Source organism: Emys orbicularis, chromosome 11, assembly GCF_028017835.1.
Source record: "Emys orbicularis isolate rEmyOrb1 chromosome 11, rEmyOrb1.hap1, whole genome shotgun sequence".
NCBI classification, from domain to species: Eukaryota; Metazoa; Chordata; order Testudines; family Emydidae; genus Emys; species Emys orbicularis.
In genome coordinates, this window is record NC_088693.1 from 59,652,225 (window position 1) to 59,678,399 (window position 26,175).

Here is a 26,175-nt window from a genome sequence, read left to right on the forward strand (position 1 = left end):
ATATTAACTCTGACTTGGACTTATTCTTTATTAGTCAATATATAATGAATATATCAAACTGATGTGTGTATAAAGACATATTTTAAAGTTTGTGATGCATTTATGTTTGTGTATGATGTGTATGTATAATACACATGTATTCCTCTTTTGTATATAGTCATCTGTATTTTGGTATTTGTGATAACTCTGATATATCTAAAGGCTTTCTAACTCAACCTAAACATTCAAGGCACAATTATTTGTTAAGCACTACAGAATAAGTGAAGTTTGAAGTTATTTTTATTTTCAGAGATAAGATGAGCTCAAAACACGTTAACATTTTTTGAAAAGTGAATGACAGAAAATTTTAAACAAACCTTCTCTTTCAAATTACTTGTTTAATGTGTCCCAGTCTTTCCAGAATTCTACCCTGGAATCTGATGTGGTATGTGAACTTTGAGGTAGATTTGTTTGGTTTTAGTAAAGTTGAGGGAAGGGTTTGAAAAGTCAGATTAATAATGGGGAAACTAGCTTTAACCTGAGTTATGCAGGGTCCAGCATTCCACCATAATATATATTGCAATATACTGTATTTCTGTTCACATCACTTGTTCACCTTGAATGTTTTTACTTTTTTGTTAGTTTATAATGTAAAATAAATTACTAGAAGATGTATAAGAAAATGTTTTACTTTATTCCATTTGTTGCTGTACAATGAAATTTTGAATTACTATCAGATTATTCTTTTCTAGCCTCATCTCTGAAAACAGCAAGAACTCCTCAAAATGTATTCCAACTAAACCAGCCGTCTACAGTGGATGCTAATCATTTGTAATGGCATCCAGGCATCTGGCTTGTTGATCCTTTGATTGAAGTATTAGTTGTCTCAGAGGTCCTGAAACCTGTCTGATCCTGTAAATTAGTGTGCTGAATCTTGTAGCATAAATTAGCACAGATAAATAAGATACTCTAAAATGCACATTCAGTTTAGGACGGTAGTGTCTTTTCTCTGTGCTAATAAACTATTGTGTAACTACAACTGTAGCAAAAAAAAACCCACACGCATGGGGCTAAAACTATTTTATTTTAAAAACAAACAAACCTAAGTTCTCTTGGCACTGGATGGATTTGTAGGTTAGTCACTAGAACTTGTTCTTATCAGGTTTATCACCATGTCAAATAATTCAGTCTCAGAAAAGGATCTCTCATTAGGAGAGTTACCACAAACAAGATTTATTATATAAATCTATAAAAAACAATAAAGAACTATTATGCATGTAAGATTTACCTGGAATATCCAGTGTAATGTACATTTATAGCAGCATATTCAGTATAGAAATAATGTTTGACATAGCAGCAATTAAAAAAATATACACGTGGATTATATATCTTTGCTATATTAATATGTATTTGCATAAATTAGAATTTTAGAAATTAGAATTAGATATTTGTTTTGAACTAGATTACGAGGGGAAAAAATGAATTCATTTATTTGAAAAAAAAAAAACAAATCTCAGTAATCTGTGGTTTTAAATTAGTCATTTTTCTTGTAATCTGCTACTTTGAAAGCAATAAAATTTTAATGTAAATACCAGAGCACTATAAAACCTTCAAATATTATGCCTTCTCTTTAAAAAAAAAAAAAAAAAAAAAAACCCTGAATATTGATTGAGCTAAAGAAATACAGTAAATCATAATGGTTAAATCTGGAAAAACAATGAACAAGAATCCATGTTCTAGTGACATCTGAAATTAGATAACTGATGGTTGTTCAGTGTTCTTGTAGCAAAATATATTCTGTTTCAGAGGGGTTTTTTTGTTACCTCTAGTGTAATTACTGGTTTGCTAGCCAGCTCCATATCCTCATTTTGTGCTTTTGAAGGATTCAGTAAAGATAGAGGAGTTGAGAGCAAAAAGCTCTTACTGGGAGATTGTCTTTCTTCAGTAAGTCTTGAGTTTTTTCTCATTATCCTTTCTATCAGGTAGTTGAGAATGACAGTTATGCTGTTGTCCTACACATTGACTTCAGTTCTGTTTTAATTCGTCATATTGGTGTATACACTGCCTTTATGTACACTGGAGCTTAATGAGATACAACTGACTTCAACCACTAGTGGATCACAACCCATTCTGGGGGAACCTCTGTGGGCAGAATCATTCTTTTCCTTTTGATTATTCTTTCATACCTGCCCAATGTAAAGATGTAATTCTTCCTTACTATTAGATCAAGACTACAACAGCCAGATTTTCTCAAGTAACATTTTCCCCTGTGTAAAAGGAATTACTGGTCATGTTTCCCAGATGTTTTTTATTTCCAGGAGATAGATTACATGTTGGCCCCACATACTCTGATACTGCAGGTGTGGAATCTGTGAGGAAATCAGTTCTTGTAGCAGGAGTGTGGTTATGGATGCAAAGAAAATCTGTAGAGTGTAAATAATGCAGTATTGTCTTCATAAGTCTGTAGACAGACTGAAACCATAACTCAGGGAAACATGACAACAGTACCACTCAGCTTAATGGGTCATTAATTCTGAAACCTAATGAACTTAAATGGCAACAGTAACTTTTCACTGTTGACCTTTTTAACAAACATACAGTAAATATTCTTAGTCTACCATCTATCTCCTTCCATACCTTCTCTACTCAGATTTTTGTAGCTCCTCATTATGATGCATGAAGCAACTTCTCCATTTCTGCACCTGGGAGAGGGATTCTTGTTGTTGTTGTCCTCCCTCCCCACCCCCTCCGCCAAGAGCTATGTGTTCTTATTAATGAAAACTTTTCACTTGGAACACAAAGTACCAAGGGTGGAGGTAGTTCTCAGTTCCTGCAGCAATGGGTTCCACAGTCTTGGACCAATCCCTAGTAACACACTGTCCCCTCCATAATGAGCTTTCACCTTGCAGTGGATAATTTTGTTGTGCCAGCAGAGTGGAGTTGATGGACCAAAGTGTTGATCCCAGGCTATGGGACGAAATCATTAAATACATTGAAGATTACTACCTTGAAGTTGACCCAGTATTCTCTGGAGAGTTATGAGAGGGCAGGTTTGATGTGCTTGCAATATCCCATGTTGCTGAGAGGCAGGCTACTGCCTTCTGCTCCAGTTGTAGTTCTGTCAAGCCTGAAGGTTTCAAGATAACATTGCTATAGTCTACCCATCAGGATAAAAAAAAAAGTGTGTACTGTTGAAACTAGGACATTGTCCACTAGATGGTACAAAATTTCCTCATCAGTCATGATGGTAGAACATATTTGTCAGTTGACAAAAGTTTCAGCACAGTTACCAAGACCTCTGACTTCCCCCAGAAGCTTCCTAAAAAGATTCCACAGAAGGGGAGTTCTTTGGAATACATTGTAAAATACATGTGTAATATATATATTATAGTGTGTGTATGTGTATGTATATGTATATATATTGCCTTTGACTAATTTTAAAGGTATTTGAAGAAGCTTTCAGGAAAAAGACTTGGTAGTAAGAGTCTGGAACTGCCTTTGGAAAATTAAATGTATATTTTATAATGCATTTCCCATAACTAACCCTTCCATTGGTATCTTTATATATACTGAAATCATAATTGAGTTTCTACAGGAAGTTTGTCACATCTGTGTTCTGGGAGAGATACCACTACTTTGCTTTACTTTGCCCATTGCTGCAAGGCTTCCTGTGTTGTTCCTTGCAAATACTTCACTGTGACAGCTCAGATAAACAGAAGCCAGGCAATCATATCCAGAAAAAGTCCTTGAACTCCAGTCCAGGGCAAAGATAAGGAATTCAGTCTTTTCCAGCTCCGATGAATGTACAACAGCCACTGGGAAAAGTTTGTGTGACTCAGATTCTAATTTACTTCTCATTTGGCATAATTGCAAAACAGTAGTGTGTGTATTAAGAAAAAAAGTTGATACAGTACCATCTTGGTTTAACTCATGCAGAAGTATTGTTTAATGACTTTAGGTGCGTTAACTATGTTGTTTCCCAATAATAATTGTATAATACGGATTGTGTGTATATTAGAACTCAGGTTAAAACATGTTTTGCTCAAAGATTTTCATTACAAAAATTTCTAATTTTCAAAAGCTCTATCTGCCCAGGTATGTAAACTCTAATTGGTTTTTGCTTTATTATCAAACATCATAGAAAGGAATGGGTGAGTAGATTCTGTGTTTGAGCTGGTACATTTTAGTTTTGCAAGGTTAGTAGAAGTGTTTATGTATACACACATTCACATTCTTAAAGGGCAAACAGTAGAGACCACTTTGGTGCACCTTGACTGAAACAGCTAATATTTTGACTTAAAATGTAAGAGTGTTTGTTTTAGAATCAACAGTGCTGGGTATCCATGTTCTACCTAGAATCATGAAAAAAAAAAAAGAATATAGGAGATGTTTCTTTTGGAACTGAATTCTTCTCAGTTGTTAATCATAGAAGCATTCTGCCTTACGGAATTTGACTTCATGTCAGGGTTGGTTTGGAATTGCCATCATCTTGGCTAAACATAAACAGGAGTCTTTGCTTAATAATTATTCAGACAGACAAAACTCCACTGAAGTAAATGTAAATGTAAATAGGTCCACTAACTGGAAATACTGCACTCACCTGCTCCAGGTTTAGGACTAGATAGATTTTCCTATTTAGTTTTAATGGGAAGCAGAACTTTAAGGTTAAATGTAAAACAAATTAAAACTCAAAAGGATTAATTGTGCTTGCATCATTTTACTCCTTTATGTACATGTGAATTGATTATGTGCAATGTTCTATTTAGTAAAATGGTCCTTTTCTCCTAGTTCAGAGAAAAAAGAAGGGTTATTTCCAGAGCTTATAGGCAACATGATATCTCTCACTCAGCCTGTCTTAAATACAATTATTTGGGACCACATATTGTTTAGCATTTTAGCATGGCTGTATGGTAAGAGTTGGGAATGGTTTGCTGTATTTGTCACATTGTATGAGATGGAGAAAGAGACAAACTGAACTTTTCCATAAGCAGTGACCAATGTGATCTCATTGTTTCCTTGTACTCCCCGTCTATCTTTTTATTCTGTTAGTGCCTAGCCTGATCCATGATTGGGGCTCTTAGGTGCTACTGTAATACAAATAATGCTAATAAAAAGAACTGTTCGGCATTGAGCAATTTTGAAAATTTGCCCCTGATTTAGACACTATGTATGGTAGCTGAGCTATTTTGAAAATCTGGCTCCAGTTTTGAGCACTTTAGAATCGGAGACATTGAAAAACATATTCAAAATGCTAAGCATTGAAGTAGGGATGTCAGACTAGTATGTCAAAATGCAGTAGGTCAGCGGTTCTCAAACGTTAGCAACCCGAGGACCCCCATTTTGATTTAAAAAGATTTGCGGACCCCCAGGCACCCCACTCAGCCCCAGGCCCTGCCCCCACTCCACCCCTTCCCCCAAGGCCCCACCCCCACCCCACCTCTTCCTGCTCCTGCTCCACTCCTGCCCCTCCTCTTCCTGCTCCTCCTCCTCCTCCCTCCCAGTGCCTCCTGCAGGCCCGGGAACCAAGGGAACTCCAGGGGGCTTGTTGGCCCTGCTGCTCAACTCCTCCCCCTCCCTCCCTCAACTCGTGCTCCTCCCTCCCAGTGTCTCCTGCACACTGGGGAACAGCTGTTCACCAGTGTGCAGGAGGCACTGGGAGGGAGAGGGAGGAGTTGATCAGCAGGGCCAGCAGACCCTCTGGAGTACTGTCGCAGACCCCAGTTTGAGAAATGCTGCAGTAGGTTACTGAAAGTGACATTGTTTCTTATGAAGTTAATTGGAGTACTGAAAAGCTTTTCTAAATTCAGATAGCTGGTTCAGCTAGTGTCCCAATATACCCAACAACCATATTACTAATTGTCACCCACAGTAAAGGCTTCAGGATGGAAATCTCTCCTGAGGATCATAGGAGGTCTGCAGGAGATGGGCTTTCCACTTTCAGAGCTCTGCAGAAACCGAGCTTTACAATAAATTCTGCAGGTTGGCAGCGATAGTATCAGGGGAACTCTGTAGGATTTCAAGATCTGTGGAAGTGCTGGTGAAGTGGGAGTATTAAAGATTTAAAGCTGTGTTTAAAGTTACTGCATCTCTTCAACCTCTCTCCTGCTGTTCCTGCAAGCTGGTGGAGTTCTTAAATTATGCAGGGCTTTGCCCTCACCTCAAGCTGGATTGAATGGGCATGAAGAAAGCCATGCAAAGGTAAAATACTTCACGGACCTCCAGAGGTAGCTGTGTCCTGAAGTAGTCTGTGGTTCTAGGAGCTCCTCAGACACTCTGTCATGTAGACTTAGAGCACGCAAATTTTAAAAAAATGCATGAGACAGCCTTCTGACTTGTCCTGTAACTGTATTCAGTGTATTCCTTTTTTCCTTCCATTCCCTCTGCCTGGCCTGTTCTTTCCCACAGTGTCCATTCTAGTTGTTATGATCAACTAAAGTTTTCAGGTTTTTGGGGCAGGCATAATGTACATGTGTGGATTGCAATTATATATTCTTCAAATATAAAAAATGCTATGTGAACAGTTAGGGTTGCCAAGGCACAATGCTGTAAAACTCAAAACCATAAAAATACAGGAAATACAGTTTAAAGCCATGTCCCTTCATAAATCACCTTATCCCTTATGAACACCCACAGACACTCACAAACAATACTTCAACAATTTTACCAGCGGTAAAAACCTGAAGTTGAACTAAACTCTAAGATTATTACAGAAGACAAGGTATTAGTCCGGAGTTAATAGAGTTCAGTTATGCTTTTTTCTCCATTAATTTGTTAATATTAGATACATACCTTAAATGAGTGTAGTTAAACACCAATGTGTGATTGGAAACTTCTACAATATTGTATTTTATGGTTTTACCATTACAATTTTATTTTCATTTACAGTTGCTTTCCAGTAATTGAGTTCTCCTTAGCTCCAGGGAATAATTTTGATACAGGCCATTAGAGGCCTCTGCACAGGGCTTACTTAGACTCTTGGATTGGCAACCTCTTACAAAAGGATGGTGTGGCTTATGCCAAGGCATTTCCATGCAGGAAATGTTAGCTGGGCCCTGTATGACTATGGAACTTGTAGTTGTACAGTATATAAATTGGAACTTGGTTATAATTTGGGGAAAGCTAAAGATACTGTATTATAAGATTAAGCAAATAACTGCTAAAATAGGATTATAAAAAAAGTGAAAATCCATTTTCTATTGTTAACACTCTCCCTCCCCTGGTGCTTTAATCTGCTATTGCAAACCATTTAGCTATTTTTCTTTGTCAGTGAATGTTTGTGTGAGGGAACGTCAGTCATGCACAGTTACGGTGAGATAATCGTATGTTTAATGTGTGAGAAGGGGTTTTTCACTCCTGGTAAACCTGATCCAGTTATCAATCTATCCAATATAGAATTTCTAACTTACCTTCAAGTATCAGAGGGGTAGCCGTGTTAGTCTGAATCTGTAAAAAGCAACAGAGGGTCCTATGGCACCTTTAAGACTAACAGAAGTATTGGGAGCATAAGCTTTCGTGGGTAAGAACCTCACTTCTTCAGATGCAAGTAATGGAAATCTCCAGAGGCAGGTATAAATCAGTATGGAGATAACAAGGTTAGTTCAGTCAGGGAGGGTGAGGTGATCTGCTAGCAGTTGAGGTGTGAACACCAAGGGAGGAGAAACTGCTTCTGTAGTTGGATAGCCATTCACAGTCTTTGTTTAATCCTGATCTGATGGTGTCAAATTTGCAAATGAACTGGAGCTCAGCAGTTTCTCTTTGGAGTCTGGTCCTGAAGTTTTTTTGCTGTAAGATGGCTACCTTCACATCTGCTATTGTGTGTCCAGGGAGGTTGAAGTGTTCTCCTACAGGTTTTTGTATATTGCCATTCCTGATATCTGACTTGTGTCCATTTATCCTCTTGCGTAGTGACTGTCCAGTTTGGCCAATGTACATAGCAGAGGGGCATTGCTGGCACATGATGGCATATATAACATTGGTGGACGTGCAGATGAATGAGCCGGTGATGTTGTAGCTGATCTGGTTAGGTCCTGTGATAGTGCTGCTGGTGTAGATATGTGGGCAGAGTTGGCATCGAGGTTTGTTGCATGGGTTGGTTCCTGAGTTAGAGTTGTTATGGTGCGGTGCATGGTTGCTGGTGAGAATATGCTTAAGGTTGGCGGGTTGTCTGTGGGCGAGGACTGGCCTGCCTCCCAAGGTCTGTGAAAGTGAGGGATCATTGTCCAGGATGGGTTGTAGATCACTGATGATGCGTTGGAGAGGTTTAAGCTGAGGACTGTAGGTGGCTCTGTTACAGAACAGAGCCAGACGTGTACCCAGAAGCCTCCTGCTACAAGACAGGCCCAAAAAAGAAACCAACAGAACTCCACTGGCCATCACCTTCAGTATCTGTTTGTTACACACTTGTCCTTTTGTTTTGCACTGTGATAATATATTGTTAAAATCAGTAGATGTGTATTATAAAAGAAACAAAGGAGGAAGAAGGAAATCCACAGAGGTAGATTAGTTTTTACTTTCTATACCAATGTCTTAGTTCAGTCATAGCTGAAGGTTTTTAAATAAAAGTCAAATCTTCTTGTAAATACTGAATCATTAGACCATATTTGGAGAACTTTTGTTACCGTCTCACAATACAGACTCTTTAGAAATAATTACCGTGAAAATTTCCATCATCTTTCTTATTGCGTAAAATGGTAGAAATCAGATATGGAAAAAAACATTAGGTCAGCTGGTCTAGTCCTCTGCCAGTGAAGGTTTGTTTTTTACGGTATGCTACTTTCCGAAGCCCCGGCAATGGCTTTGGCAGAGGGTGACTGACCCTTTAAGAGGTAATGGGTCCCACCCCACCTGTGACACAGTCAGCCTTCCTCCTGAGGTGGGGAAAATTAATGTAGCCACATAACAGGAAAGTTATGTGGTTAAATCAGCTCATGCCTGGAGATAAAAGAGAACACTACAGAGAGGTAAAGTGTAGGAGAGGAGGCCAGCCTACTTTGCCTGTTTAGGGAGAAGGGACAGAGTTGAGAGGGGACAGCTTGGAGAAGCTGAGTGAAGGTCACAGCTGGTTGGAGTTATCCCACACAGATCCCAGAAGGAGGGACTCCTTACCTAAAGAGGGAAACCTAGGTAAGTTAGCAGCCCAGACCCTCTAGAAGAAGGGTTGTGGGACTCCTGACTCAAGGAGCAGAAATATACCTGAAGTATTACAAACAGACCCCAGAAAGAAAACTATGGGATCTCTGAATCAAAGGGAAGAAGGGTTGGACTTGAGGGATGAAGGAACAGTGTGCTATGTTGTAAGAAACTCAATAAATGAGACCCCATCTAGGGGTATCTTACTTTAAGTATTCTGGTCTGGGAGTGACATTTTACAAGAGCCAGACGAGGGAGCTAAGGGCAGTACATCTGCAGGGCTGCATTATGCCCCAAGGGGGTGCCCTGAAATGGCCCTCTGGCTCAAGTTTATTTAAAATGACTTGAGAAGAATTATGTACCAGAAATACCTTTTTCAGATTTATCTCTGTTAATAAAATGCAAGTTACAATTTCTTGACTTGTTTATTTAGCTTTCTTATAAGAAAATGGGTTTAGGGGTAAAAATTAAGACCCAATTTCAAAGGTGATTTAGGCACTTAGCCTATATCTTGTTGACTTGTAATGAGACGTAGGCTTCTAAGTGCATATGTCATTTTTTTAAAAATGGGACCTAGGCTTCTAAGTCACTTAGGCACTTATGAAAATGTTATCCTTGCTATCAATGCTATATGAATGCAACACTATACTAAAATATGTGCAATTTGGAGCATGAAAAATCAGGTGTTGCAGCGTGATTTCTCCCCAACCCCCTTTTGAATATCAAGACTAATCTGAACTTTTATTTAAAAAAAAAATTGCTATAACCCTTTTTGCTGTGAATATATTGTTGAAAATGTAAACTGTTAACCATGAGAATAGAACACTAAATTATCTTTCGTAAAGATCCTGTGGCATAGGCGCCGACTCTGTGGGTGCTCCAGGGCTGGAGCACCCCACAGGGAAAAATGATGGGTGCTGAGCATCTCCCCTATTAAAACCTCCCCCTCCCTCCCAGCGCCTCCCGCCCGCCGCAATCAGCTGTTTTGCGTCGTGCAGGAGGCCCTGGGGGAGGGGGGGAAGGAGCGAGACTGCAGTATGCTCAAGGGAAGGGTGGAGTGGTGGCGGACGGGGGTGTGGAGCCTTGGGGGAAGGGATGGAGTGGGAAAGTTGGCACTTGTGTTGTTACAGTTGCTCAGGGCTGGCCTTCTGTAAAACCCATACACAATTCCCTTGATTTTTAAGAGGTCACCCCAAACCAGTTCACAGCTGTGGGTGGTGCCACGTGAGTTGTCACTGGTGGCACCAGGTTGCTTCAAGTTCTCTTCCAGTCAGCTCCTGCATTTCAATATCTGAAAAAGCCTTTCGCCTTGGAGTGGTGGAAAGTGCAGAGGAGTGAGACACAACCTGGTGTACCAGACTAGCCACAGGATTGAGGTCAAGGGAGACACATGGATTCTGATCATTACATGAATGCTGACACACTCTGTAGCCTGAGGGAAGCCATTTAACCTTTGTTTCTCTGTCTAGAAAAAAAAAAGAAATAACCCCTATCTCACAGGGCTAATGTAGTGATTAAAGTGTGTAAAGTTCCATGTGTACCTGATTCCCCTCTAACACTTCTATGAAGTTACTTCTGATTCTCACCAATGTGAGAGGAGACTCAGATTCTGTAGATGCTAACGTTCACCAGACTGGACACACATCTCTCCTGTAGCTATGGTTTTAAGCTCTGTCTAGTTGCTTATTTGCAGAATTGTTGAAAAACTTGTTTAAATGTTGGTAACTATGCATGGACCCTAGTGCAAGTAGCTGACTTCCATTTCTACATTAGGACCCAAGAACTTTTCTTCTTCCACTCTGTTTTTTAATATAAAAATGATCAGTTAAGTTTGGGAGGGAGATGGGCAAAAAGAATTTCAAAACACTTGATATCCCCCACATCAAATCCTTATGCTGGCCTTGTGCATAGCAATATGCACACAGAGGACAGGAACTGTTTGAATTTGAGGGAGAAAGTAAGGCCTTGTCTAGACAAAGTGTGTGACAATCTGTGGTGTAAATCTACAGCACACTAGCGTGCCACACACTAGCTGTCCATATGGACCCTGCTGCCTCTTACTAGAAGTTCTCTGGTGCACTTTAATCTAGTCCTGTTTCAAAGCAGAGTAGATTAAAGTGCACTAGGGAACTTTTAATGTGCAGCAGCAGGGTCCATAGGGACAGTTTGTATGTAGCACACTAGTGTGCTGTGGATTTATACCCCAGCTGGCTGTGCACTAACTAGTCATATAGATAAGCCCTAGGTGATGGTAGACTCTCTCACCCCTCCCTCCCAGTCCAACAAAGATACCAAGGCTAGATTCAATGTAGTATAAAACAACTGCAAAAACATTGGCTATAGACTAAAGGAAAAAGAGCATTTTATTTTACTTAGTTTAAGTGCATATCTGAGTCTGTTCTTATGCTATGTGCTCGTAACTCAGGGCTGGCCCTGGTGTTCTGCCTGTTGAGGCAGAAAAGGTTTTCAGGCCCCTGCCAGAATCCCTCCTTCACCCAGCAGCTGAAAAACAAAATTAAAAAACAGCCGCATGGAAAAGAAGTGAGATGCCCCTCTGGAAGTGGACAGTAACCACCCTTCTCACCTGCCCCTAAAAACATCCCTGACATAACTCCTGCTGCTGTTCATTGATTGTGCAATGCAGGAGCATCGTGCAAAGAGGCTTGATCATCTATCAGCCCTGGGATTAGGAAAAAGAAGAGATCCTGAACACAACATTCCAAGGATATTCTGTACCTAGAGTTAACATACAAAAAGGATAGCAAAAGTCAGCCAAACAAACAACCCCTGTAAACCAGGTGATGGAAGGTAAGTTAAATAGCAATGTTGCATTGAAAATAGTAGGACAAGTTAAATTATAGCAAGTTAAATTATATAAATAGGTTATTGTTGGTTCAGAACTGGTGAATAAGGCCACAGATAGCTAGGAAAATGAAATATTCAAGGCTTCTACAGCTTTGGACGCCAGGTGTATTATTTATTTAATTCAGACCTACATTTGCCTTAAATTTGTAATACAGAGTCCTAAATTATTAATTTCCTCTTTTAAAATCTGGTAAATTAAGTATTATTGGAGTATTTAGTGTTACAAATTTTAAAACAATTGTCAACAACGATATTCAAATACCATGGATTTACAGTGGACTGAACAGACCACACACAAATGTGTTCATAAGATGAACACTGAAATAGAACACAGGAAGTTTGAAAAAGGAAGTAAACAGACTTCTGTGTCAAATCAACAACAAACATTTAAGTTGTGTAGTAAAGAAAGCAGTAGTGTTAAGGAAAAAAAATATGATACAAAAAAATTGGGGTAGTAAGATGATGCCAAAGTTAGCAATTTGAATTTGGGAATCACAGAAAGTACAGACAAAAGTAATTTTTTAAATTTGATAACCAATACATGTTTTGTTCTGTAGGAAAATTTGGGTTGGCTGGCTCATCAGGAGATGTGGACTACAGTTTGAGTTAGTACAGTTTGAGTTAGTCAGCTGCTAACACAATAATTTTGGGTAGAAATCCAGTCACTCTGTGTGCCTCGAGTGTTGTTTCACAGTGTGACCACTCTTACTTGAGCTAGGCTAACTTTTGAGACGTTAACTCAAGTGTATGTAGATAACTTTAGTTAATTCTACAGTGAAGACATAGCAAAGATATAATAAGTTTTTACTTCTTGACAAATCCATATTGCGCCATTTAGCTGTTCTTCACCTGAAAGCAGTTGCCCATTGATACTTCAAAAAGCAACTGAGATACCAGTGCACAGAAATCTTGTTTTCCAAAAAGGCTAGCGTTTCTATCAGTGGTGATAATGCAGTCTGCACACTGCGTTGCCTTAGAGAGGGGTAGAACACAGACTTCTAACTAATCACTTTCTTAAAGATGGGTATGAGAATGTGAAGGACTAAAACGTATCCAGGTTCAGAAAACAACAGAGGCATGTATCTTCTAGGGTTCGATGCTATTTTAGTTCAGCAGTATCTTGTAATGAAGTTAAATGATTTAAAGCTGTCTGCATTCTCAGTCGCTTCATCATTTTGAAATCGAGATTGGTACTGCCAATCATTGCATTTTTGGCACTGGTTTCGATTCACAAGATGGCTTTGTGTAATTGCCAAGTATTTGAAGCTGCTACTTTGCAAAGTGAAAGCAGAATAAATCCAAATAACTTTCATTAATATAAATTTGTAGTGTTTGGGGCATGAACTAATGTGAATGAAATATTCCCAATGACCTTCATATTAAATATGAACCCTCACATTTCTGGTATACTGCAATATGCAAGCCATATTAAAATATAAATCAGAACTCAAACAACTTTCACATTTGTTTCTCCCCTTGTGTTAAAAGGCAGGAAAGGTTTATAATTTTCTAAACACTTTCTTCTCCACTACTCTGACCCTTTGGAGTCTCCTGTTTATTTAATCTTTTTAACTCCAATTCTCTTCCACAGTAGGATTCTTGGGGCTTGTCATCACTACTGGCTAAATTGGCGCTGTTGCGATCGATGCAGCGGGTATCAATTTAGCAGGTCTAGAGAAGACATAAGTCAATGGCAGAACGCTCTCCCTTCAACTTCAGTACTCCTCCTCCCCGAGAGGTACAAGCTATATCGACGGGAGAGCATCTCCCATTGACATAGTTCGACTTACAGTGGTGTCTACTCCACCCTAAGCTACTTCAACTTAAGTTACATAACTTACGTAACTTAACTAGTGTAACTTAGATCGACTTACCTTGTTAGTGTAGACCAGGCCTTATACAGTTGATTGTTTTTCTGGTAAAACAGGGTTAGCTTCCTTTGGAATCTTTCTGCAGTGCTCCTAAAACTGCCAAGGTTTATCCTCCTGGAAGCTGGGCTAGAGGTGAGGAATGAAAAATTTCTAATTTTTGGACTCTTTCCCATGCTTCATATCACATTGTGCTATTAATGGCATCCTGCTAGGCAAGGTTTTGCGTCAATTCAAAGTGCAACAACATTTAAGATCACTAGTAATTTAAGGTTTTTCACCATAAATCAATATTTCAGATAGTCTTTGTCTAAAATATTATTTCTTTGCTGAAGACAATACTTTTTCAGGGAAGATTAGCTGTAATAAGAATCCTGATGAATTTACATTTGGTGCTAATACAATGGAACCTACAAGCATGTGTGTGAGGAAACAAGTGGTTACTAAAATGCATTCTTTTCTGTTGAGCAATAAAATACAATGTACAAAATAAAATACGACACAGGATTCTAAGTGATGATTCTTGAAAATTTTTGTTTTGTACATCAAATGTCAAAATAATATCAACAGTTTAATGAGTAAACTTAGTTGTGTACCAGTATGTGTTACTTTAGTCACATGTGCCCCTTTAACGACTAGTGGTATAAAGATGCATACTGCTACCTGGTGCTTCCGATGAGGTGAAAGTGTCTTTATACTGTTCCCAAAACAGATTCATGCCTTAATGGCACAAAAGCACCCAAAAATAGCATATGCCCTGCAAAGGGGGACAACTTTTACCATTCTAGGCTTTCTAAATTTAAAATCTTATTAATTAAAGAGGCAAGTCATTTTGGACCAAAAATTTAATCTGCTTTCAAATTGTTGCAATCTAGTGGGGATTCCAAGAGAGATAGATAGATAGTGGGAGTTATATAGAGGCAGAGAGACTATTTTTGGAGAGCTCCTATCACAAACAACCATATCTTCTTCCTTTGCTATTCTGCATGCTCTTCGCCCACCTCCTTCTACTTGTCCCATTATAAATATAACTAGTTGTATCAGTAAACTGATATAGGTATAACGTTTTGATCATCTCTGTTATTGTCAACTACCAACATGTAGCAATTCTGCCCTATAATGTTGTTTGCAAGTTTTTGTTTTCTTTTAATTTTCATTTCTGACTTTCACACATGGTTGCAATATCAAAAATCCTTTCCCCTGAGATTACTCTCCTGCAACCATAAATGTTGATTTCAGCCTGACTAACAGAAATAAGAATAGAATCTCAGCCTGACTAACAGAAATAAGAATAGAATCTTTAAAGTGTAGCAGTGTCAACACTGGAATCCTTCGTCTTCCTTTTCCCCTCCCTTAGGAGTGAATGCAGCACTCAGTATTGAATAGACAGGAGGAGAGGACATGTTGATCAAATACTAATGCAATTGACTGCCTGTGGTATTAATGAAAACACGACTCATGTTTTAAGTATTTTAAGTTGGATTCTTGTAAAATAATGTCTGATATTTCTATTTTAACTTTTTTAAAAAAATCACATACATATGATTGGTATAGTACAAAATAATTGCAGAGAACGTTAATGTGTCAGAGCATGTCCTGACACGGATGAGTCTGAAATCCCTATCGAATTAGCTTTAGTAAGCAGACAACAGACACAATGTAAATGTTTATCTTCTCCATCCAGAAACATTGAAACTGGAATAATGATAAATATTCAAATAGCAAAATATGACAAGATGTTCCTGCATCCTGGTCTGACACAAACATCCAGCATAGTCACGAAATGTTCAGGTGTCTGTTGGTGAACATTTGAAAATGCCAGTAAATTAAAATTTATTTCAGAAAGTGTTAAGTGTCTAAACTTTCTGGTTCCAAAGTGCAGGAATCCCTAAGTTGTGGGAGACCATCCTCAGCTTTGTCCACCAAAGGGGTTAAAAAGTTTAGAAAATTCCCAGTGTAGGTTTTGGCTTCCTTGATTGGATCCAAACCTAAGGTACCAGTCACAATGAATCTACATCAATAATTTATAACCAAGCATGAATACCTGGCCTCACAGGTGTCGGTCTCTGTTGAAAGAGTCAGTCCTTGACAGCATACTTCTAGATATCTGGTACTTCTGGTTCCTCTTAAAGAAATGCAAAAGCATATCCATAAGACTCTGGTTTTGGAAGTCACTGTCACAGCAAAGGGTGACATTGAAGACTGAGGCAGTAGTACAGATCTTCACCCTCCCCGACATCCAAAGCTGCTGTTTCCATGCTTGAAACCTCTTCACAAGTCTGATAAGGGTCCTGATACTTCCTTGGAGCCAGTGGTTGCTGCTGGATCCATGGTTAACATGGTGGCCAAATTCAGCATGTCGAGCTCCTGGAACACACACATTTGAATCAACTGTTGGATCTGGGAGCCTCTCAGGCAGCCCTGGATATGTTTTATCCTCAGTGCTTAAAGATAGAGAAAAGAAATGGAAGGCAATGGGATCAGTTCCTTCTTCTCTGGGAAAGGGGAAAAAAAAAAAAAAAAAAAAAAGGCTAAATCACTTTCCTTGTCTACACAAACTTCCTGGAAATGCATGAATCTCCCCCGAGAACTCCTACTGGTTTCTCAGGGAAATGTCTCAACTCTTTTGGATTTCTGCTTCACCGAGCCATTGTTGTCATCCTTGGAAACCTCATTGGGTCAGGCCTCAGATACATGCTGTGGATTTGGAATCAGGCCACGACCAACACAACAGGCTACATCAGATCAGGGAACCCTGGGAGCATTGAGACTTCATTCCAACCTTTCGGATGGCAAGATTACCTTCTCTCACACAGGGTTTGTGATGGAGAATTCCTTACAGGTAAAGACGACTTCTGCCTCCTGCTAGTGTGTGTGTGGGGCACAATATAAAGGGGTGGACATGTGACCACCCCATGTGTCTCCTCTGGGAAGAACTTCCAGCCTCACCTCCCTGGGCCAGGGCAGCCAATCCTGCTGGCTCCTGAGGGACTGGGGCCACAGGAATGGGGAACACATGCCTCTGGGCCCGACCTGCTCCCACCTGAGCATAGGCCAGGGAACCCCCAGCACCTTCCCCAATGACGCCCTCCCCCCCTCCCCCCCCCCCGTGCCCAGCCTGGGGACCATCACGCTCTTCCCACCCCACCAGAGTTACTGTACTCTGTTCTTCTCCCACTGTGCTCCCCTCTCCCCCAAGCACGTTTAGTCCCTCTCCCTGGCAGCCGGGGCCAGGTGAAGAGCAGAACGGAGCTGCTTCTCACGCGGCTGAAGGTGCCTGCTCTGGATCTCTGTTCAGTACAGTGTGACGGCTGCTTGTGAGAGCCCCACTAGGGAGGTGGCAGTGGCCCACTCCCTTTGCGCCCCACAGGGGTCAAGCGAGCCGGAAATGTGCCGGAGAGGAGTGGGGGCTCTGGCTGGCTTGGCCCCTGTCCCGGGCAGCTGGGCCCGGGAGGGGGTGGGCTGCTGCCATCTCGTCAACCCTTCCTTGGGTCTCATCAAATGCACCCCACAGATGTCAGCCCTCAGTCCTTCACCTCTCTTGGGGTGGATTCTGCAATTCTCCCATTCTTAGATCAGGACCTGAGTTACAGCCCCCTGGGTACCAACCATGACTACTTCAGCAGGTCCAACTAGGGTTTGGATCCTGCTGTTGACTTCTGTACAGGAGCTATGATAGTAGTTAATACACAGTGACCACACAGCTTCTTCAAACAGTATTATTTTGTATTAACACCAGGATTACAGCATTCAGAGACATGCATTAAAAATAACACAAAAAAAGGCCTGGATCTTACCTTGCCTTTCAGCTGCTCCAGGCTTAGATGCCTAGGCCCATCTTAGAGACAGACTGCCTGCCTACAGCTCCTTCTTTTCTCCCAGTTTCTGTTAGCCTTCCTATATGCTGAACAATTGTTCCTGGTAGGAAGGGAAGGGGTGGGGACCTTTTAATTGGTCAGGATCTTTTGGTCTTTAGCATCTCCCACTAATAGTTCCCCAGGGTTCTTTTAGTTGCTTTGAAGGTGTACCCATGACAGTCTTATCTTTCAGTCCTAACTTCAGTTTCCTGCCTAGGGCAGCCCTGTCTGACTTAATCCTTTGAGGTCAAGGAGGCAGCAATACAAAATTGAACAGGGAAACCAAGTCGCACATAATATTAATAAGACTAGTACTGATACCTCCCAGTTCGTCACCCCTAGTCAAAACAGGCACTCATTCCTCTACCACTATTTATTGGTATTGCCAGTGCTTGTAGTTGCTTTTTATTCCCCAGAATGCTATTTGTAGAGGAGAATATATTTCCTTTTTAGACAGAAAGCTCTTTAGTGCAGGGACTGTCATTTACTATGTTTGTACAGTGCCAAGCACAATGAAGGCCCCACCTAGCTGAGACTAGGTACTACCACAACGCAAATAAAAATATTATTTAAACTTGAGTAGAAAGCAAACATAATAGCCTTTCAATCATTTAAACCACTCTAGCAGTTTTTCTGAATTTACTTCAAAGCAGAGTAGATTAAAGTGCACTAGGGAATTTTTAATGTGCAGCAGCAGGGTCCATAGGGACAGTTTGTATGTAGCACACTAGTGTGCTGTGGATTTATACCCCAGCTGGCTGTGCACTAACTAGTCATATAGATAAGCCCTAGGTGATGGTAGACTCTCTCACCCCTCCCTCCCAGTCCAACAAAGATACCAAGGCTAGATTCAATAATCTAAATTAGCCTCTTCCTTAAACTAGGCACAATGAATTCTTTTATAAGGAAACAAAGTCTGGGTGGCTTCATTGTCAGTAAAGGCTAATTATTAAAGGTCCCATGTAGCAGCAACTTGGGAAGGTAGAAAAAACTTTTTTCACATGTGATCCTAGCTGTATTCAGCTACCACATGCAACTAATTTTAAAGTCTGCAGGGTTTCCCTAGGAGAAGATGATAAAATTTCTCAAGGATGCATGATTTCTTCCCCTTCCCTCTTGAAAGTCATACATTTCAGTGTTTCTGTGATAATTCTCAGATTTTACTTTTCAACAAGGAAATTAGCTTCAGTTTGGGAATGATAGTATTGTACCATCTTTTCATACATTTGTTTCCTTGGCCAGTCCCATGTCACGGAGCAGAGAATGCAGGACAGCTGAGTATTCCAGGCGTGAAGCATTTGTTCCTGTGAATAAAACTACTGCATGTGACTGGCAAGTACTTCTCAGGGCAGCATATGCTAGTCGATAATATAGGACCTTTTTGTCCTCAGCAATGTGACTGACTATCCTCATTTGAAAAGAAAAGGATATATATGAAATACTAGATAGCCAACTGAATTTTCAGGCTCATACTACTGTTTGGCATATTCACATTATAGTAAACTCCACTTTAAGTGTGGTATGTCCCTTGTAGAACTCTAATTAGGGACTTGTAGTGTAGCTGAACACTGTTTTATAGGTGAGGCTGGTAGGACTACCAGTTTTTCAGGTTGTCCGTCATTTCCCATTATAAGACCCTATTTTCAGTTGCTTATAACTTTGCCAAACTTTAACTTTTTGAGCTGAAATTTTCCATGATGGTTGTCTGCCTTGGGCTGGATTTTTTAAAAAACAAACATATCAGTTCAGCTGTTTCCAAGACAAGGCTAGTGAAAACACGTTGTTTTCCGCATATTAAAAAAAATATTTGAGAAGTTCTAAGAGCCCCATTCATCAGAGAAGAGACTTCAAATTTGGCAAGGGGCGTTGGCTTTTGTGTAAGGGATGTAACATTTGCTTTCCCCATGAAAATCTGCTCCAATTTGGCTAACTTCTAAACTTGTGAAAAATTGCAGTTCACACATTCAGTAAAGACTAATAAAACATTATTAGCTAAATTCTCTGAAGATTCTGTCCACACTGTGTACACTCCAGCCCAGGCCCAAGCAGGACTTCCCCTGCAGTTGTAGCTCTGGGCTGCTGTGAGCAGTCCAGGCCCCGGTACTGAGGGCAAAGAGCCTGTGTTTCCTGTGCTCTTAAAGGCACACACACACTTGCCAAAGCTGCATGAAGGAGGAAGCTGTCTAATTCAAATGCACATGGGACAAGAGCCAGACCTGCAGGAGGAGGGAGAGTAGATTGAGACAAGGAGCTGGAAAGGCGAGACTGGAACTGGCTGGGAAAGGGGATGAACTTGGGAGCTCAAAGTAGGAAATGGAGACTAGGAGCCAGTATGTGAGCCTGGAGAGGGAACAGGGATGGTGAACCTGTGTGAGGGTGGAGCAGGTGGAGGTTAGGATGATGGGGAGAGTCGGGAGCCAGGAGGAGAGGAACTGGGACTGGCTGGGCAAGGAGACTAGAATGGAGAGTCTGAAGGAGTGAGATTAAGATTGGGATGGGGAGTTTAGAGGAGTGAGACTACGACTTGCTGGGCAAGGAGACTGGAACTGGAATGAGAAGCTTGAGAAGTGGAGACCAGGACTGGCTGGGTGTGGAGAATGGGACTGGGATGAGAAGCTAGGTTGGGGAAGAGATGGAACTGGGACAGGAACAGTTTGGAAGATGAGGTAGAAGGGGATCAAGCTTGGGGGGAAATGGGCAGAAGACACTGTGCCCACTAGACACATGTCCCTACAGAGCCTAGAATGGGCCCAAGAAAAATTCCTGAGTCTCACTATTCTGCTGTTGTCAGCAGAGATCTGTGAAGCTTCCTGGCAAAATACCCTATCCCCCTCTACTGCTGGTCTACATAGAGGACGACAGCCTCCTACTACTATCAGTTACTCAGCTTAAGTCTGCGTGGTGTATCTAAAGGTTCTCATCCTGCTGATGATCCGTGTGGTTGTCAGTACAATATAACATGATGGATTTTCTGTATTTTCAATTTTTTTTTAAATCTATAACATTATACACAAAAATAACCTAATGCTAAAAAGAACATTATTAAGGTTCCCAAGTAAGGCCCTTAAGTTAGGAAATGCTAAAATTAAAGGCTGCCTGTGCAACATTAATTTGGCCCCCTTGTGTGTATGCATTATGATACAATCTTTCGTTATATTTTCATATCCTACTTTTTCCCACAGGACCCCTTTCCGATTCAGTGCACAGGGTTGACCTGATCTTGGGGTGACTCAGGGTCTTGTAGGTGGTCACTAATTGTGTGTTCCTCATTTTCTGGTGCTTGATGTGACAGGGTGCCTGGGAAGGGCCACACTGAGAGTGCCATCCTCAGGGTAGATTGTAAGAAATAGCACAGACAATCCCCAAATCTGGTGGGTTGCTCTATAATTAGATTCACCAAACGCGTAATGAAACAGCATCTGCAGTACCACAGTGGTTAATCAGAAGTGAAAACAGACCCCTTTAGATATTCCAGCCTTTGGCTCTCATCCAGGCAACACAATCTAATATAGTGAGAGATTATTGAAAACCCATTTCACCATATGTGAGGTTCTTTCTAATCGTAAAGGATCAGACACACATCCCTGGGTCAGTATGAATCTCAGATCTTACCCAAATATCATGCTGCCAGTCAATCCTTAGTAAACTAACTAAAGATTTATTAAGAAAAGAAAAGAGTTATAAGAACATAAGAATGGCCCTACTGGGTCAGACCAAAGGTGTCCATCTAGCCCAGTATCCTGTCTTCCGACAGTGGTCAGTGCCAGGTGTCCCAGAGGGAATGAACAGAACAGGTAATCATTAAGTGATCCAACCCCTGTTGCTCATTCCCAGCTTATGGCAAACAGAGACTAGGGACACCATTCCTGCCCATCCTGGCTAATAGCCATTGATGGGCCTATTCTCCATGAATTTATCTAGTTCTTTTTTGAACCCTGTTATGGTCTTGGCCTTCACAACATCCTCTGGCAAAGAGTTCCACAGGTTGACTGTGTGTTGTGTGAAGAAATACTTCCTTTTATTTGTTTTAAACCTGCTGCCTATTAATTTCATTTGGTGACCCCTAGCTCTTGTGTTATGAGAAATAGTAAACAACACTTCCTTATCTACTTTCTCTACACCAGTCATGATTTTATAGACCTCAATCATATCTCCCCTTAGCCGTCTCTTTTCCAAGCTGAAAAGTCCCAATCTTATCAGGGCCGCCCGGGGTGGGGCAAGTGGGGCAATTTGCCCCGGGCCCCGGCCTGGTGGCGGTCCGGGTCTTCGGCGGCATTTCGGCGGCGGGGGGTCCTTCAGTGCTGCCGAAGACGCGGAGCAACTGAAGGGCCCCCCGCCGCCGAAGACCCGGACCGCCACCGGGTGAGTACAAGCGCCGCGGCTCCCCTGCTTTGCCCCAGGCTCCCTGAATCCTCTGGGCGGTCCTGAATCTTATTAATCTCTCCTCATACGGAAGCCGTTCCATACCCCTAATCATTTTTGTTACTCTTTTCTGAACCTTTTCCAATTCATCTTTTTTTTGAGATGGGGCGACCACATCTGCACACAGTATTCAAGATGTGTGATAAATGGTTAATAGATCATATACATAAATATGATTGCGAAGTCCTTATATCAGGTTTGTAGCAGTGACGGAATAGACTGCTGGCTTGTAAAGTCTCTCTGGTAACTTCCAAACGATTGGAAGGTTCTCAGTCCATAGTTCAAGATTCTCCTTTTAGTTGTAAATCCACAGTCCAGAGAATTAGAGCAGGGAAGAGGCAACATGGAGATGCCTCAAGGTGTCTTTTTATATCCTTTGCTATATGCATGGAAATTTACTGACCCAAGATGGAGTCCAGAGTCACATGAGCATATCACATGCTCCTACATATTCTGCTGAATCACAGGAGGTGGACATTGGCTCCTTGGTGTGTGAGGCATCCTCAGGAAGAGCTATCTGGATGGGATGAGTTTCTTCAATGGCCCATTGTAAGAGTGGAGTGTCCTTGGTAGGCCATCAACACATAAAATTTACATTAGGGCTAGATAGCTCTCTGAGGGGTGTCACCCAGGAACACAACACAGGTTTAAGATGCAAGTACATAGCCAATATTCATAACTTCAGGTACAAAGATGATACATGCATATAAACAAAATAATCATATTTAGCAACTCATAACTTTTCCATTGACACTTTACATGATATACTTTGTACAGGATTTGTTGCAATTGTATAACCGTGGTATCAACAATGATACAAATGGTCATCTTTCATATATATAGCATCACACTTGACTTGAGACACAAGTCTTACTTGCAGAAGTGCGGAGCAGTCCCAGATGCAGCTGACGTCAGTGGGAACTGTGCTTTGAACATAAAGTTCTATATAACGCTAAATCCTCTGAAAATGTAGTCCAAGGCGTCTCATATTGAACACCTAAAATTAGTGTGTACTCTGACCCTAATCTCTCCGAGCTTCAGTTCCCCATCTGTAAAATGGGGATAATATCTCACCTCCAATGTTCCCTCTAATTTTTTACATCCATGTGTGGAATTAATTTTGTTATGTGTGCAATTATGGAGATGATGAGTGGCGGGGTTGGGGCCGAGGGGTTTGGAGTGTGGAAGGGGGCTCAGGGCTGGGGCAGAGGGTTGAGGTGTGTGTGGGGGGGGTGAGGGTTCGGGTTGGGGGTGCAGGCTCTTGGGTGGGGCTGGGGATAAGGGGTTTGGGGTGCCAGGAGGAGGCTCAGGGCTAGGGTAGAGGATTGAGATGTGGGGGGATGAGGGCTCTGGATTGGGGCCGGAGATGAGGGATTTGGGGTGCGGGAGGGGGCTTAGGGCTAGGGTAGAGGATTGGGGTGTGAAGGAGTGAGGGCTTTGGCTGGGGGTGCGGGCTCTGGGGTGGGGCCGGTGATGAGGAGTTTGGGGTGCAGGCTGCACCAGGGCTGCGGCGGGGAGACAGGACTCCCTCGAGCCCTCTCTCGCAGCAGCAGCAGCCCAGGGCCGGGGGAGAGGCGCCTCTCCTCGCCTGTGCGGCCCTTGATAGCTGCGCAGCTTAGATGGAACTTAGCTCACCTCACAAGATACTGTGAAAATAAATAAATTAATGTTTGTGAAGCACTCGGATACTATAGTGATGAGCACCATAAGAAAGCCAGTGAGGAAAATAATTCTTCATAGTAGGGGTTGAATAAGGTGCCGTAAATAAGATCTGGGGTCACACAGTGAACAATGAGCAGAAAACAAACATTGAGTAGCTGCTCATTAAGTGAGCATCATCCATCAGGAGCACAGAATGAGGGCAAGGGTTCTGTTTAAATAGTATGTTTTGTAATTAAAGATTGTATAATAATACATATGCAGAAGGGGGCCAATTTAATGTTGCACAGATAACCTTAAAACAGACATTTCCGAACCTTTGAGTGCTTGATTTTGCAACCTTATTGTTGATATTGCAACTTTAATGTTGTTTTTGTGTGTAATGTAATATTCATTGATACCACAGAGTGTTGCTGGGATTATTATGTATAGGCTAGTTTGCTTAGCAGTCTACCTTTATATGGGTTCTCAGGATAAGGAATATCTTGAGTTTTTGACCCCTTAGTGCCTATTTATGGTTTTATAATTAAGAGTAGGGGGGAGGGATAGCTCAGTGGTTTGAGCATTGGCCTGCTAAACCCAGGGTTGTGAGTTCAATCCTTGAGGGGGCCACTTAGGGATCTGGGGCAAAATCAGTACTTGGTCCTGCTAGTGAAGGCAGGGGGTTGGACTCAATGACCTTTCAAGGTTCCTTCCAGTTCTAGGAGATGGGATATCTCCATTATTTTATTTTATTTTATTTTATTTTATTCCAGTTCTGGAAATTTTATTTAATCTTATTGCTACCAAACAGTTATAAACACTTTTGGGTTGGTTATAATATGGGAATGTTATTGCACTTTTAATCAAATTCTCATAAAGACATACATCTTTGTGGGCCAGCAAAATAAATGCATTTAATAATTTACAATTTTATGTTCTACAATTTAATGATTTTTTTTTTTAAAGTTCAGAGTTAATTATCCCAAAAGGTCACTTGTCTATTAAACAATGCATCCTGTTAGTAGTAATCACTTCCTGGAATTGAAGGAGCCAAGATTACAGCTGCTTACATGTAGATGTGTACTGCAAATTCTTCACAGGAAATTCTTTGCTACAGAGCATAGTGTAGACCAGTATCATGGTAGTGTGCTTGAATTCATGTGTCCACGTTCCCATGCATCAACTTTAGTGTGTCCTTTTCACAAAATCACTTTCAAAGAAAAGTATGTTGGTGTTGTAAAAAGTATGTTCATTGTGAAAATTGGAACTAATTTAGATACTTTGCACTTGTTGACTTTCAACTGAGGTCCTCCTTAAAGATATTTGTTGTTCTGTTACTAATGAAAGTATGATATAGACTTAGTATCATGAACTATGCCTTTATGAAAGTGATGATATAAATAGAAAAAAGTACAAAAATCCTGTGGATAAAACCTTTGAATTCCTAGATATTCAAATATTTTGAAGTTTGTTGATCTTTTAATATTAACGCTAAAAGGAATATATATACTCAGAGAAGGCTAATAATAATTATCTAAGATTAAGAGATAATTTGGTATAGGATCAAGGTATTCATTTTCATCCTCTTTTACTGGATTTTTAAAATATCCTACTGTGAATCCCACAGGGGAGGATTGTGCATGTGCTGCTGCTCCTGTCAGCGTTTGTTTTCCCAGAAGCATTGGACAGGATCATATCATTTTCACTCTGCTGTAATGCTCTTTCTTGGCACTCTTTGCTACATGTGGTATGCAGAGGCAGCAATAGGTGTGATGCTGGGGAGAAGAAAGTGGTCCCAATGGAATAGATTTGTGGAAGAGCGGAGACAAAAAGAAAATGGAATGGGCGATTCCATAGGCGGCACGTGATTCTTTCATTTGGGGTGGCTGGGCATGAGCCCTGGAAGCTCCCTAAAAGTGTGGGGGGGGGCACTGGTGCCTGGACCATGACCCCAGCTCCCGCTCCACCCTTGCTCGGCCTCCTCCCCCCAAGGCCCCTCCCGTGCTCTGCCTCAAGGCCCTGCTCCTGCTTGGCCTCTTGCCCTGAGGCCCTACCCTCACTCTACCTCTTCCTGCCCCTGCTTCCCCAAGGCAGAGAGGAGGGAGCGGCGGGCGGCAGGGAGCCTCTGGGGGAAATGGCGAAGCAAGGGCGGGGCCTCGGGGCGGAGTGAGGGCAGGTCAACGGTCTGGGCGCCAGTGGCCCCCCACTTCTCATGAGCTTCCAGCAGCAGTGCTCCAAAGGTGGCAGGCCAGCACACCTCCAAAGGGAGGCACGCTGCATCCGGCATTTCTTGACCATTTGGGGAGGCTTAGCCTCCTATACCCGCCACCCATGGGTGACGCATACACAATATTGGACTGGACTGATAGTCCAGTGGGAGCCCATCAGCCTTCAGCTTGATTTAGCTCCTGATG

At 41.5% G+C, this 26,175-nt stretch overlaps 1 protein-coding gene across 1 annotated transcript in view; it reads left to right on the top strand.

Annotated features, from left to right (window-relative positions):
* The window catches only part of BMPR2 (bone morphogenetic protein receptor type 2), a 174,736-nt gene that overhangs the window by 79,082 nt on the left and 69,479 nt on the right, over positions 1–26,175 (top strand). The gene's annotated exons all lie outside the window — the stretch shown is intronic.